A 15,752-nucleotide genomic window follows, 5' to 3' on the forward strand; every position below is an offset into this window, starting at 1 on the left:
TTTTTTTTTTTTTAACTTTTATTTAATGAATATAAATTTCCAAAGTACGACTTATGGATTACAATGGCTTCCCCCCCATAACGTCCCTCCCACCCGCAACCCTCCCCTTTCCCACTCCCTCTCCCCTTGAGAATGGGGAAATTCTAACTCTTTTGTGTTTGAGGTGTCAGAGGAACCAAATAAAAGGATGGCTGGGTATCATGAGCTTATAAAGCAAGACTTCCATCAATACTTATAAACCATGAAGGGAGAGTACAAGTGAAGATTTACACGACATGTGACAAAATGTTTAGAAATTATCAATTATGCCTTGAAAAGATTAAACAAAATAAGCTATATCTTTTATTGTGATTTATAGTACCTCATTTGCCTTGGAGGCTGAGTTTTAATTTAAAGTTTGGAAATTTATTGGGAATTGATGCATAATGTGACAATAGGTGAGATCTATTCCCAGTTTTCTAACCTGTATTCAGCCACTCCTCTTTTCTCTTCTGTTTCTACTCCATATGAACATATACACACACACAGACACACACACGCAAACACATACATACAAGTTCTACCCATATTCTTCTCTTAAACTGACCATTCATAGGACCCAGTGTTGTAAACACAGGAAGGTGATTGGGTTCCAGCTGTGCAATGCATTGTCTGTGACAGCTCTTACTCGCTCATGAGCTCTGGGTATACGTACAGCTGTGGCACTGTATGCTGTCAAGAACTGACACAGATCAGGATGAGGATAGGCCCTGAAAAACAGGCCACCACTGAGAAAGACATTCTAGAATAATACCTGAAATACGTGCAATGGAGGAGCAAGAATTTTAGATGAACAGATTCCCTTGACCCCACAGAGTGCCTTCTGACAGAGAAGTGTCTACAGAACCAAAGGAGGGTCACAGGCTATTCTGAAAGCACAGAGGCATGCCGAGAGGCACCCCCTGCCTGAATGTAACACTGGTAGCTTTAAAAGTTACATGTAGTAGTTAAGACCAATTTTTCAGCCTTCCCAGAGCCTTTTTGGTAGTAAATGCCTATCACAATGACTCATGCAATGTAATAAGGGCATTGAAATGTGAGTACAGCTAAATTTGGATCTCAGAAAAATGTCAAGCACAAAATGGTGGGTGTTGTGTACCGACCCCCACCCCCTTTGGAATGGAAATACTCATTTACCAGGATGCTATAGTTAATGGCTGGATCTTTCTCTGGGAATTGTCCTTTTCCAAAGGGACCCATCTCTGCCAGGGTTATCCTGCCTTCCTGGTGACAATTAGTCAATGTAAGCCTCTTTATAAAGGATGAGCCTTTGTGACTCCACTTATTCAGAGAGCCTTCTCAGTAATAAAGCTGACTACTTCACAGTTCATCCTCTCCCTTTGCCAAATCTACTTCCATCACTCTCCCACTGTCCTCTTAAACTCTCTGCAAAGGGTCAATTTTCTGGAGAAAGTGACTAGAAAACATAATGAACTCATTACCTCTTACAACATTTATCTCAAGGCATGTGGGGAAAACATCATTTTGAAAATCGCATCTTAATTCAATGGCTCCACTTTCCTTCCATCTTTTCCTTAATGTTATAATTCTGTAGTTATTTCGCCTTTGTCAAATTTTTTTAAATACTTCCCTGGGGAAGGCACTGTGGCATGTCAAGTTAATCAGCCATTTGCAGCACCAGCATTCCATATGGGCACTGGTCCCAGCTGCTCCACTTCTGATTCAGCTCCATGCTAGTGTACCTGGGAAAGCAATAGAAGATGACCCAAGCAGGGTCTCTATAGCCACATGGGAGACCCAGACAAAGCTTTGACTCTCCTGGCTTCCACCTAGCCCAGCTCTGGCCATTACATCCATTTGGGGAGTGAACCAACAAATTGACCCCCCCCCCATCACTTTCCTCTCCCACCCTGTAATGCTGACTTATAAATAAATAAATAAATAAATAAATAAATAAATAAATCTGTAAAAAAAAAAAAAAAAAAAAAGATCTTTCTCTTTGCTTTCCTGGATCATTTCCTCTAGAAGTCTGGTTGCTTACAAATTCAATCCATGTCCCTGTGAAACATATGTGAACCATTTGAAAGGCTAAATAAACTAATATTGAAACCCAGGAATGCTTCTCTAAGGATCTGGAAGACATCTCTTTTGAAATGTAAACATTAAGGAAGCCAGCATCCCTCTCTACCTGTCTTCAGAATTTCCTCCTAAGGAAATTGTTCTAAATTGTATCCACCTATTTGTCACAAAAATACAGAAGATTTTAACCTCTTCAGATAAAAGCAATTAGTAAACCCTGCTGGCTCCCCACATTACCAGGTAACTTAGGAATGAACTATGAATGTGCTGCATTAATCTTGAGAATGTGTATGTAATAGATTATATCCCTAGCTGTGCTTTCTTGCTATTTAATAAACTCACTAGTAGATTGCCTGTGATGCATATCAGTATGATTTAACCTTTATTCAATAATAAAATTCTTTTTCCTTTTTTCTATATTTGGGGAAAGAATTTTATGAATCAACATGGGATTTAATTTTCAATTTTCCCTTACAAAAGAAAAATAGAAAATAAAACAATGCTATCATCATTGCTAACTCCACTGATGTCAGTGACTCCCCTGTCTCTTGGCCATTCTTGGATGTACAGTTGTAAAACTCCATTAGTCTAAAAGTGGAAATAGGGAGATAGGTGGTTGGACTCAAACTCTAGAATTCCTATCGCTCATAAGTACATTTTATACACTGTGAAGTTTGAATCTCCCATTCCTTTCTTTCTTTCTTTTTTTTTTTTTTTTCTGACAGGCAGAGTGGACAGTGAGAGAGAGAGACAGAGAGACAGGTCTTCCTTTTCCATTGGTTCACCCCCCAGTGGCCTCTGCAGCCGGCGCACTGTGCTGATCCGAAGCCAGGAGCCAGGTACTTCTCCTGGTCTCCCATGCGGGTGTAGGGCCCAAGGACTTGGGCCATCCTCCACTGTCCTCCCAGGCCACAGCAGAGAGCTGGAATGGAAGAGGAGCAACCAGGACAGAATCAGGCACCAAGACCAGGACTAGATTCCGGTGTGCCGGTGCCGCAGGCGGAGGATTAGCCTATTGAGCTGCAGTACTGGCCTCCCATTCCTTTTTAATTCCTGGATATTAATGAACTAGCTCTGGGCATGCACATTAAGAAAATTATTCTCATCTAGAAATGAATGACCTGGTTTCAAACCAGTCCTCCTTGGTCTATTGTCCCCAGGTCAAGAATTACTAATCTTTTTAGGAAACTCATGAAGTCTTGGAAACTATAATGCCAACTATGAACATTCTACCCTCCAAAAAATACATATATCCACATAAAGATAATATTTGCATGGAAATTTAGGAAAGTTCTAAAATCCCTGAGCCTCTTTCCTCCAATTGTCATTAGAATGAAACATTTCCTAACACCATATGATTTGCACCAGGTGGGCATTCCATAAATGCCAAAATTCCATAAATTTTGAATTTTAAATAATTGGATAAATTCTAGTCTCACATAGAGAAGTGACTGAAGCTTGTAATTAAATTAAAAATTTTTTCTTGTTTTCCTGGGAAGAAGTAAGTTTCTAGATTAAGTGGGCCCCTGCCCATTCTAAAATATCCAGTTTAACTTCACTGTTAAGTAAGAGTTCTGATTGTACTCATACACACCACTTTGCTATGTGGTTGAGCAATGCATTTGTTAAGAGCACAGCTTTGGAGTCCAATTGCCTCAGTTTGAAATAATAAGCCTCTCTAATTCCCATCTCCTATAAAAATAAGATAATTGTATCTACCTCATTTGTGTTTTGTGTGTTTAAAAACATTTTATTTATGCATTGTATGTAATTGAAATTTACACTGATTAACTCCCGTCTACTGGTTCACTCTCCCAGATGGCTGCAATAGTAAGGGCTGGGCCAAGCCAAAGCCAGGAACCAGGAACTCTGCCAGGTCTCCTAAGTATTTGAGTTATCACTCCTTCCCATGGTACACAATAGCAGGAAGATGGAATCAGAAGCACAGGTGTTACTAAAACCCAAGCACTCTTGATATGGGGGAGCTAAGTAGAGAGTTAGGTAGGAATAAATGAAGCTAGAAGAATTTTTTTTTCATAGTTTCTTTGTAGTATTGCATTGTAACTCTGCTCCCTCACCTGTCAATCCAGTACATTCATTTTCCCATGATGTACCTGTGTCTCATCTGGGACCAGGAAGGAGGATGGCCTCATGAAAGTTCAGCTTCATGTGGAGGAACCATGAAACTCCTAAGAAGCGTCACCCTCACTAAGCCACACCCCATTTTGTATCATTAATTAGGGCAACTGGCCCATCTCATAAAAGATGCCCTTTTTTACTTTGGCTTTTGGACCATGCTTATGCTTCCTTCTCTGGCTTCTTCATAGGCAACTCTATGGCCCACTCATGGCAAGTATTTCTTCGTGTGGGATTGCTCACACTTACCCAAAAATGTGTATCCAAAAATGTGTATTTAGTTTTTATTCACTCTTTTAAATAAATCCTACTCTCATTGTATACTGTATCTATGCCTCTGAATTTTTATCTCTGCAGGGCAAGAACTTGGAATAAAAATTCAGATATATATACCTCTAACACTCTGATATGGAATGTAATCATCCCAAGTGATGTATTAACTTTGCCACCAATGGCCCACCCATATAGGATATTTTTAGATGAAAATTAACAAGTTAATTCAAGCACTATGCTTAAAATATTTGGCAGAGTAGAAATCCAATAAATAGAGGCTCTAAAGATTATAAGAGGGATGTTTATATTCAAAAGATGTCATGGGGAAATTTTAATTTGTTATTTTCTCTCTGAAGTTTCAATAATGTTAGTCTATGAAACAAACTGACAATAGAGAGATATTAGAAAAAAAATACAGAAGTTTTATTCCACGCCTGGGGTATGGGAGTGTGAAAGTCCAATAGGGACAAGATGGCTAAACTTCACATGGAACTTAAGGAACAGGTTCTTGGGCTTCTGGGAGGAAGGGAGGTGGCTCAGACTACAGAAGGTGGCAATGAAGCTATGCCCTACAAGCTAAGACCATCCTGTTATGCAGATGTACTTTGCAGTCATGTATGGGCCACTGGAATCAGTCAGATTCCCCAACGTCTTCTTCCAGTGGAAAGACCCTGCCTAAGATCAAAGGGAGAGGAGGTATTTCAAATTTTGAAAAGCTTGTGCGTGCATCTGTTATGGTCTCAACTAATTTTGAGAGATAGAACATTCTTTCATTTTTTTAAATTATTTCTTTAAGAGGTAGCATGACAGAGAGAGAGAGGGAGAGACACAAAGAAAGGTCCTCCATCCAGTGGTTCACTCTCTAATTGGCCACAACGGCCAGAGCTGGGTTGATACAAAGCCAGGAGCCAGGAGCTTCCTCTGTGTCTCCCACGTGGGTGTATGGGCCCAAGCACTCAGGCCATGTTCTACCACTTCCCCGAGCCATGAGCAGAGAGATGGATTGGAAGAGGAGTAGCCAGGACTCAAACCAGCGCCCATATGGGATGCTGGTGCCCAGGCAAAGGCTTATCCTACTATGCCTACAACTTTCTTTCTACAAAAAATATACATCTTTTCAAATTCATTCTTGTGTCTGCAGAGGTCTGACTTTGAATAACCTGCTTAAAGTATGTCAAAGCAGTATATTTGAGATGGGATGTTTTACTCCCCTCACTATTTAAGGATTCATCTGGCAGAGAAAGCAACCATTGGAAAAATTAACTTGTCAAATACTGATACTTACATCTGTACTTGAAAAGTACAATTTTTAATACACTATGTAAGAAATATCTATAGACCTGTTTCCTCTGAGGCAAACCAACCAGAAAAAGTGAAATGGGGAAAAAGAGAAAAATAATGGTGGCCTGATTGACAAAGGTGGGTGGAGCTGGAGCTGAGGAACAATCGTATATTTGAAATCTTCACACATGAAGAGAAATTTTAGTGATTTTAATAGGACACACACAAGGTTCTTTCCCTTGGAGATAGTGTTCTGGTAAGTGTTCCCTTTGAGATAAATTTTCTTTCCCTGTGCGAAAAGTGTTCCACTTAAGTGTCTCTTTTAGATAAGTGTTCTTCTTAAGTGTTCACAGACTTCAATTTGATGAATGGAGAAAGAAAAACGAGCCTTGATGGTGAAGTTATAAATGATGTGATAGAATTTAAATAAGACAATTTGGGAATGATTGGAGAACAAAGCTTATATTGGCACTATGTTCATTCTTCACCCTTCCCTCCAAAATTATTTATATGTTTATTGTTTTCCAGTGAAAAATATATTTAGAGAAAATTAAATCTTTATAAATTTGAGTAGTTATTATTTCTCTTTTAATACAAGTATACTGAAAGTGAGAAGCCTTATCATTCAACCCACTATGTGAAGTGCTTGAAGATGCACATAATGAGTTAAAACGAATCCAGGTTTAAATTTCCCAACTTATTTGGGCAGGGAGAAAACAACAAGGTATATATATATGTATATATATATATATATATATATATATATACACACACACACACACACACATACACACACACTTCATTTCCATTTAATGCCCCAGAAGGGATGTGCTAAATTGTCTTTCTTTTGCAAAATATCCTAGGGAATCAAAGCTACAAATTCTGTATACCACAAATAGTAATAACTTTTCACAGTCAAAACAGTCAAGGTGGATTTATTATAGAGAAGCACAGTTTTGCACTTTTTTCCTGCTTCTATAAATTCAAGGTCTGTTGGACTGACTCTGGAAGAGGGAGTAATTCTCTCTGTGTTTTTCTTTGACCTGAAGATGAAAGTTTACTGATCTCTATTTCATGTGTGAATGTACAATAGTAGACTGCTTCCTCATAAATATTGGCAGCATCCACAAAGCCACTATTTCGTGTTTTTGCATTTATGACTTCCAGAAATTATTATGTTACTTAAAATTAACTGTGTCTTATTGTGAATTTCTATTTTCATTTTTGCAATGTTCATATTGTTTGCTATACTTGGAATGCAGATCTAGCCTTTGTTAAGGTTTGCACCTCCCCACACCCAGTTTTAAGTGATACCTTCTCCCTTTCCGGAGCATTGATTGCAATTAATGCTTGTGAATTGTTGCCTGGGGAAAAATGTCACAATTGGCTACTTTAAGTGGCAGTGGACATGTTGAATCCTTGAATGTGCTTGGTAGCATTTCCATGGAAGACTCATGCCTTACACTTCAGTGTGCTACAGAAAAGTATTTTATTTTCCTTGCTCCGGAACTAAGAACAACTACCACGCAGCTGAAGATGATTGAACTAAAAAGTCACTCAAAAATTTATCTTTTTGGGCTCTATGTGTTCTCCACAGGGCTAAAAAAGGGAAAATCAAGCCCTAGTCATGAGCTGGGCATTGAGAAAACTGTCCCAGCCTGAGACGATTCTTTATTTTAGTGGTGATCTTGGGGCTGCAGATAAATGACAGTAGCTGAAAACTTTACATCTTCACAGTCTCCTCTTCATGTGGCAGCCTGCCTTTGTGACCGTTTTATGCATACGGACCTCTTTTTATCTTCAACACAAGACTGAAAGTACAGCTTTTCCACCCCCTACTTGGGCAGCACTAAGATGGAGGTACCTTGAACATTTTTTCTCACCACAAAGAAAATGGTTGGAGTGAGGTGGACATGAGGTAGAGATATCGAGAATGTGGAAGATATGGCTGGCAGAATGGGATCCGTAACAACAGCAATGTCCCCAACAAGAAGCACGTGTATATGTGTTCTTACACTGAAATAGTTATCCTAAACCTGTCTTTCTCTGTGCTGAGTGATACAATTTGGCCCAAAGCAGCCTCTGTAATAGTGTACTGTACCTAGGTTTGGTATGTATGTTAATAAATTGTAAATCCACCTAAGGGTGTATCTTTGAAATTCTCAGCCAATCATAGCAGCTGAACTTCCAGCCAGTGAGAGCCTACAAGGTGCCCGAAAATGACCATAGAAAGTAAATGCTAACCATAGTCAATTAGATGGTTTCTGTATATTGTGGGGAGCAACTCGGACTAGACTAAGTTACTGGAATTAAGACTTATTCTATGCATCTGCTCTCCCACAATATGGCGCTGGGAGAGGAGGAAATAGCTTCTACACAGCTGCCTCCAGTTCAACCAACAAGCTGCAGGACCTGCTCCTGATTGGAGGAGAGCAGCGTACTCGGCGTGTGGGTAGCAGAGTTGGGATTGGTGGAAGAGGACTATAAAGGAGGAGAGAGACAACATGCACCAGGAACATCTATCTGAAGGAACATCTGTGCAGCCCCCGAGACAGCCGGCTGGCCGTGTGCCACTCCCCCGCGGAAGTGGGGAAAGTGGCTAGGGGGAACCGCCCTTCCACGGAGGTGGAAGGGACGGCAGCCAACCCGGGAAGAACCAGCAGCAAACCCGGGGAGGGCCAAGCAGACAAAAGAACAGCGCAGGGTCCTGTGTCGTTCCTCCACAAAGAGGGGGAGCGACATAATGGTGCCGTGACTCGGATAGGAAACCCAGGAGGGAAGAAGCAGGAAGAAGTGTGAAAATACCGGAGAGAGAGACTAGCAAAGAGCCTAGGGAAAAGCCAGACGGAAAAGGTGCCGGAAGAAGCTATTGAAAGCCTAGGCAAACACTCGGATACGGACTGTGGGAAAGAAGTTAGGATTTAAAGTGAAAGCAAGAAGAAACTTAGATACGGACTGCAGGTTGAAAGCAAAAGTGAAACCTAGAAGGAACACCACGGACTGTGGGGAGAGGCCAGGAGAAATGAGAGGGGAATATTGTTGGAAGAAAAGTTAGGAAACATACCGGGTAGAGAAAAAAATGTTAGGGAGGATGAAGTCGCGGGGGCAGGCCTAGGCGGAAACGTAAGCTATGTTGGAATTCTTCAAGTCAGCCCGGGGAGCAAAAGGTGAAAAGCTAAAACTAGAGGTGGACGCGTGAGCTAGGTTGGAATCCGTCAGATTAGCCCAAGGAGCAAAAGACGGGAAGCCAAAACGAAAGGCGGAGACGTGAGCCAGGTTGAATTCGCCAGGTTAGCCCAGGGAACTTAGATTGAATACTGGTGGCGGAAACGTGAGCTAGGCTGTGTGATTCGCGGAAGCCGCCGCATGCAGAGAGAGCACGGGGCATGAATAGATAGGGAACGTGGGGCTGGCGCGAAGGCCGTGGTGGGGGCACGAAGGGCGTGGAGACCGCGGAGCTCACGAAGCCGAGCCCCACAGAGCCAGGAAGCCGCCGAGGGGGAGGCGCCAAGAAGCAGCCTCGGGGCGGGCGCCGGGAAGCCGCGGGGATAAGAGAAACAGAAGTTTAGAAGTAAAATGAGAGAAATAGGAATGCTGGTAGATAGAAGTAAAATAGGAGAAGTAGGAATGCCTGGGGATAGAGAAATAGAGAAAAATAAGGCCTCCCCACAACATGGCAATGAGAGAGCTTGGATTGGGTCTGCCTGATTAGTAAGACGATAAGCACCTGTGGGTGGCTGCAGGTCACCGAAGACAGGCACGTTATCAACACCAATAAGTCTCTCCACAAGACGGCAATGAGAGGGCTCGGATTCGGTTTGCCTGATTGGTAGGGCTTGTAAGCACCTGTGGGCAACTCCAGCAAGCAGAGCAGAGTGTGTGCCACGGGGCACCGAAGACAGGTGCGTATCAATGCCAAAAATAAAAAGAAAGGGGGATCTGTGGGGAGCAACTCGGACTAGACTAAGTTACTGGAATTAAGACTTATTCTATGCATCTGCTCTCCCACAATATGGCGCTGGGAGAGGAGGAAATAGCTTCTACACAGCTGCCTCCAGTTCAACCAACAAGCTGCAGGACCTGCTCCTGATTGGAGGAGAGCAGCGTACTCGGCGTGTGGGTAGCAGAGTTGGGATTGGTGGAAGAGGACTATAAAGGAGGAGAGAGACAACATGCACCAGGAACATCTATCTGAAGGAACATCTGTGCAGCCCCCGAGACAGCCGGCTGGCCGTGTGCCACTCCCCCGCGGAAGTGGGGAAAGTGGCTAGGGGGAACCGCCCTTCCACGGAGGTGGAAGGGTCGGTAGCCAACCTGGGAAGAACCAGCAGTAAACCCGGGGAGGGCCAAGCAGACAAAAGAACAGCGCAGGGTCCTGTGTCGTTCCCCAATGAAGAGGGGGAGCGACAGTATATTCCTACTTTTCTTTGGCTATCAGTTTAGCCTGCAAATGTGGAGATGGGGCATTCTGAATTAATCTTTTTCGGTGATGCACCTGGTTCTAGAACCCTTTTTCTTGTTCAGTAAAATTTTGTAAAATTTAGATAATTTAAGATTTAAGAAAAATCGACATTGCTGGGGAAAAGATACTTTTTTTCTCTATAGAACATATACAAAGTGTTTATTTTTTAAAGTTACAAAGAATATGCAATAAAATGTTATTACACAAATATTACAAATGTAAGTTTGGTAGGTAACTAAAATATTAGAAGTGATATTATCCTGAAAGAATTTGTGTTGTTTGTGGTGCTTATAAACTTATAAAATTTACAATTTTTCTTAAATTTATTTTTTCTAAGAAGTTGGAAATGGGCATTTTCTTCTGTTACTGAATTTGCATTCTTTTTCTCAAAGAATGCATCCAAGCATTTAGATTCTGCTACACAGTGAAATTTATCATATTTCTTTGTACCCATAAGATAGTTCTCATCTTTTTTAATCTTCTTCAAAGCAATCCTGATTCTTTTCATACTTCTTTTTCATACAGTCAACTCTTGATTATCCTCCCACAGTGATGAAAAGTATAGAAAATTCAAAAGAATAAGTAATGCAAGAGTCAAGTATATTTGACTTTGGCATTCTTTATACAGCTTCTTAAAGATTATTCTTAGTTATCTAATACCACCACCATCAGAAAATGGGTCAGTATTTATACTAATTCCTTGGTATATATGGACACTTATTCTATGGACTAAGACAACATCAATATTCATAATTAATCTGTATTTGAAAATAATGTGATTTTTCCTAATTTATATTACAAGGTTCTCATACACATACACACACACACACATATTATATATATATATATATATACACACACACACACACACACACACACACATATGAGTTTTAATGGATTTCAAAATTTTGGACCGAAATAAACTTGTCTTTCAACTCCATTTTCCATCAACTCTTTGAAGTTCCCTCACATATGTTTTCAATAGTGTTACATGTTTTCACTCTTCTATATCATTGTTAATGTTTTTGTGTTCTTGTTCTCTGTCAATTAGTATGTTAAATTACACATCACAATGATATATTTGCTAATTTTTATTTATGTCTCAATTTTCATTTTATGTATTTTGAAATGTTAATATCAGTATGAGAATAGATAATTTGTATCTGCTCTGTAAATTGATTCTTCTATTACATAATAGCCTTTTTTGAAAATCTTTTTACCTAATAATTTTATATGATATCCTTAAATCTCTAGAAATGTGTTTGCCTTAATATGTATTTTAGTTTATCAGAATCATCATATATTCCTCCTTTTGCTTAATATTTTATATTATTGTTTTTCAAAAATTTTGTCCTATAATGATGATTTTTAAACATATTTGAGTCAAAATTTTACTACTGGTTCCTGGCTCCTGGCTCCTGGCTCCTGGCTCCTGGCTTCGGATCAGCGCAGCTCCGGCTGTTGTGGCCACCTGGGGAGTGAACCAGCAGATGGAAGACCTCTCTCTCTCTGTCTCTACCTAACTCTGTAACTCTGTCTTTCAAATAAATAAAATAAATCTTAAAAAAAAAAAGTTATGGATGTATGAGAGGCCCAGAGTTGATAATTCCCATCTTTTATCACAACTCTATCTATGGGATCTTGGTGTTGTAAAGTGACTTTTTTTCATACAGACAGGTCCATTACTAATCTCTACAACTCTTGAAGACATGCCTACATTTTAATCACATTTTCACTCGTAGCTTCTAGATTAGTGTCTTGTGCTACAGTCAATAAAGACTTAATGAATTATTTTGCACATATTATTTACTTAAAAATGTTTCATTACACATGCATAGAATTGATCTTGCATATATTGAAGTTCAGCATTTGAATAAAAACCTCCAATTAAAATAAAATAATGAACCAGTATAATGAACAGGTGGCAAAAAACTACAGTAGTGTATTTGAGATTGATCTCTTCTTTTTTTATTTTTTAAAGATGTATTTACTTATTTGAAAGGCAGACTTACAGAGAGGAAAAAGAGACAGACAGATATCCCATCCACTGATTCATTAACCAAATAACTATAAAAACTGGGGCTAGGCCAAGCCAAAGCCAGGAGCCCAGAGCTTCTTTTAAGTCTCCCACGTGGGTGGAAGGAACCCAGGGACTTGGGATCTTCTGCTGCTTTCCTAGGAATATTAGCAAAGAGCTGGATCAGAAGTAGAGAGCTGAGACTCATACTATTACCTATATGGGATGCCAGTGCTTAACACACTGTGCCATAGTGCCAGCCCTGATTTTTTCTTTATGATAAGAAAACTGTTTTGTGTCTTTTTAGCATGCTTTATATGTATTTATACCTTTGTATGCACAAGTTAAAAAGTGTTGGAAAATGAAGACGATAGGTCAGATTTGGAACAGCATAAAAAATAATTTTTGGATACTTTCTCATTTTAATTCTCCATGCTTTAAATCCTAGGCTGCAAGTTCAAGAATGTATTCTATAACACATCCACTATTAATATATTGGCCTTTGAAGAAGATCAAAGACTGGCAAAGCTTCCTCTGTGGAAACTGGCATTTATCAATATAAAATTCTGTGAGGCTGGGGTGGATGTTCAGCTTGGCAGTGAAGAAGCATGCATCCGACATCAGAGTGCTGGTGATCAGGTCACAACCATGCTCCTGTTTCCAGCTTCCTACTAACAGAAGCATGGGAGGCAGCAGACCAGGATCAAATGATTGGGTCTCTGCTGTCCACAGGGGAGACTCAGGCTGAGTTTTTAGCTCGTGATTCCAGCCAGGCCCCAAAGCTTGCAACCATTTGAGGAGGGAACCAGCACTTGGGAGATCTCTCTCTTTCTCTCTGTCTCTCATAAATAAAAGTAAAAATATATAATTTTTAAAATTCTGTGGTCCCGAATAAAATACCACAGTATATTTAAAGTACAAATGAGAACAGAGACCATTGTTTTATTAATTATTACATCTCCCAGAAGACCAAGTCACTGCTTTCCTATAGGAGACAAATCAACAAATGTTCGTTGAGTCTCTTTTAATTATAGCTTAGATTATTTGGGGTTCTCATGAATAAGGGTCTTTCTGTTAACAATTCCAATTTTTTAAAGCATGTGAAATGAATAATTATCGCAAGTTGTTGTACCAATTTATTTATTTATTTATTTATTTTTGACAGGCAGAGTGGACAGTGACAGAGAGAGACAGAGAGAAAGGTCTTCCTTTGCCGTTGGTTCACCCTCCAATGGCGCACCGCGCTGATCCGATGGCAGGAGCCAGGTACTTCTCCTGGTCTCCCATTAAGGTGTTAGATCCAGTTTGTTAAAGACCTAATAGTATTTTCACATTGAAAATTAACACTAGGGACTGATCCTTGCTAATATGTGAAGTGGCCACTTTTATTTTGATTCTTTTCTTACTGTTGCCAAGTTCCCAAATCTATTTGATGGGTCCTCTCTGGGGTTTTTGTAAGTGTCATCTGAAACTCAACTCCTTGCCTTTGACGCTTCATTGAAAGGCTTCCAATTGAATAATTTTTATTCCTTTCCTGCCTTTACAGTTTGTTCATGTTACAGAACAGAATTTCCCTACAACTTGGGGCCACGACTTTGCTAATATATAAATCATTGTAGTTTAACATTTTGCTGCTATGAATAAATAGCATGGACATTTCAGGAAATCTGGAAGGCAAAAGAAATAATTATTTATTGGAAAAAGACTCCCATAGGCTTATAGGCCAGAAAGGGGCTTACTTCCCTGCACTATGTCACTTATTTATTGAATGCCAAAGAAGTCACACCACTGTTCTGCGTACTTCTTGTGTTGCATACTTAATTTTTACAACAATCCCAGGATATAACTCTATTGTTATACTCATTTCATGAACAATAAGCCCAAGACATAGGAAGATTAGTATGAAGCAGTGAATCAGTAAGATTTCATGAACCTCTATTTGACACTGTTTTTTAAGTCTTAACAATTGCCTCTTATCTGTGTGCTACTCTGAAGTACTTCTTCTAGGACATCTACCAAAGATTTTGCCCAAGAGTCATTGCTTTCCATTTCTAGACTTGCATTTCATTACGGTTTGCTGAGGGACTTGTTGTCAGCTGATGAAATTGGAAACACCAAATCTTTAAGTTCCTCTGCCTACAGTTACTTTTCTAGACTACCCCAGGGCACAGCAGATGAGCTACAGCACTGTCAGAAATTGGCTTGCATTGTAGCACATTTCCTAAACTCGAATAACAGCACCATCAATTTTTTGAAATACTGTTCAGTTTGTATTTGACCTATGTTTTCCAGAAGATTTTTTTCTTTAAAAAAATTTCCTTTCTCTGTACTGGAAAAAAAAAGAGAAGTTCTCATAAATACAATATAAATTGCTATCTAGGACTTGATCCCAAGCACTCTGCTGTGACATCTCAAATGGTGTTTCAACCTGTTGCACCCTAAACCAGCTATTCTTTTTTTTTTTTTTTCTCATTGTGGTTTTTTTTTTTTAAATTTTTTTTAAACTTTTATTTAATGCATATAATTTTCCAAAGTACGACTTATGGATTACAATGGCTTCCCCCCCATACCGTCCCTCCCACCCACAACCCTCCCCTTTCCCACTCCCTCTCCTCTGCTTCTTGAGCATCTTCATACTAATTCTACTGGGAGGCAGAAGATGATGTCCTAAGTGGTTGGATTACTGCCACCCACATGGGAGACCCAGATGGAGTTTTTTAGTCTTGAATTCAGAATAGCCTAGCCCTGGCTGTTGCAAGCATCTGGGGTATGATCCAGAGGATGGAAGGTAGCTCTCTTTGTTGCTTTAACTTTCAAATAAACAAATATAAAAACATTTTTAAAGGTTCATAAAACAGAATTAAATATAGTTTTATTTTGGTTCAATAATAATTTGAAATTCATAAAAATGTATTTTTCATCTTACATACTTTCCATATATTACAAAAATGTCTTTTTTGCAAAAAAACTACCTTAAAATAAACTCATACTTTTAATTCACAAAAAAAAATAAAAAATAAATAAATTGCTATCTAATGCATCATAAAAAATTATTCCTTCCTTTAATTTCCACTGGTTCTGTCTTAACTTGAACACTATTTATAAGTCTTGTTGCTCATTACAATAGTCTTAATAATTCCTTGTTTTCAAAAATCTACGTTCAAAATCATGCACACAATGGCCATATTAAAAATACTAAAATACAACTGCCATTATATTCTCTCCTAATTAAAAATCTTTACTGGCTCTAACATATTAAAAAGTGAAATTATGTGAATGGTATGTAGGAATTCTCTATATTACTGCCTCACATTTTTTACTTTCAAATTTAAAACTATCCTGAAATATAATGCTTAAAATAATAGAAATAAAATACCTTAGGCATTACTTAATTAGGTAGTAGGTTGCAAAGACATGAACTTGAAATCCAATTCTTTACTTAGCAATTTTGTGATTTGATGGTTATTGTGTGCCTCTGAAAGTCAGTTTCTTTTTGAAAAAATA

The 15,752-nt window shown here is 39.2% G+C and overlaps 1 pseudogene; it reads left to right on the plus strand.

Moving 5' to 3' along the window:
• Positions 1-15,752, plus strand: part of LOC100341150 (uncharacterized) — a 70,426-nt pseudogene that overhangs the window by 27,296 nt on the left and 27,378 nt on the right.

Source organism: Oryctolagus cuniculus, chromosome 1 (genome assembly GCF_051225735.1).
Source record: "Oryctolagus cuniculus isolate XC-2025 breed Fujian yellow rabbit chromosome 1, ASM5122573v1, whole genome shotgun sequence".
Classification (NCBI taxonomy): Eukaryota; Metazoa; Chordata; class Mammalia; order Lagomorpha; family Leporidae; genus Oryctolagus; species Oryctolagus cuniculus.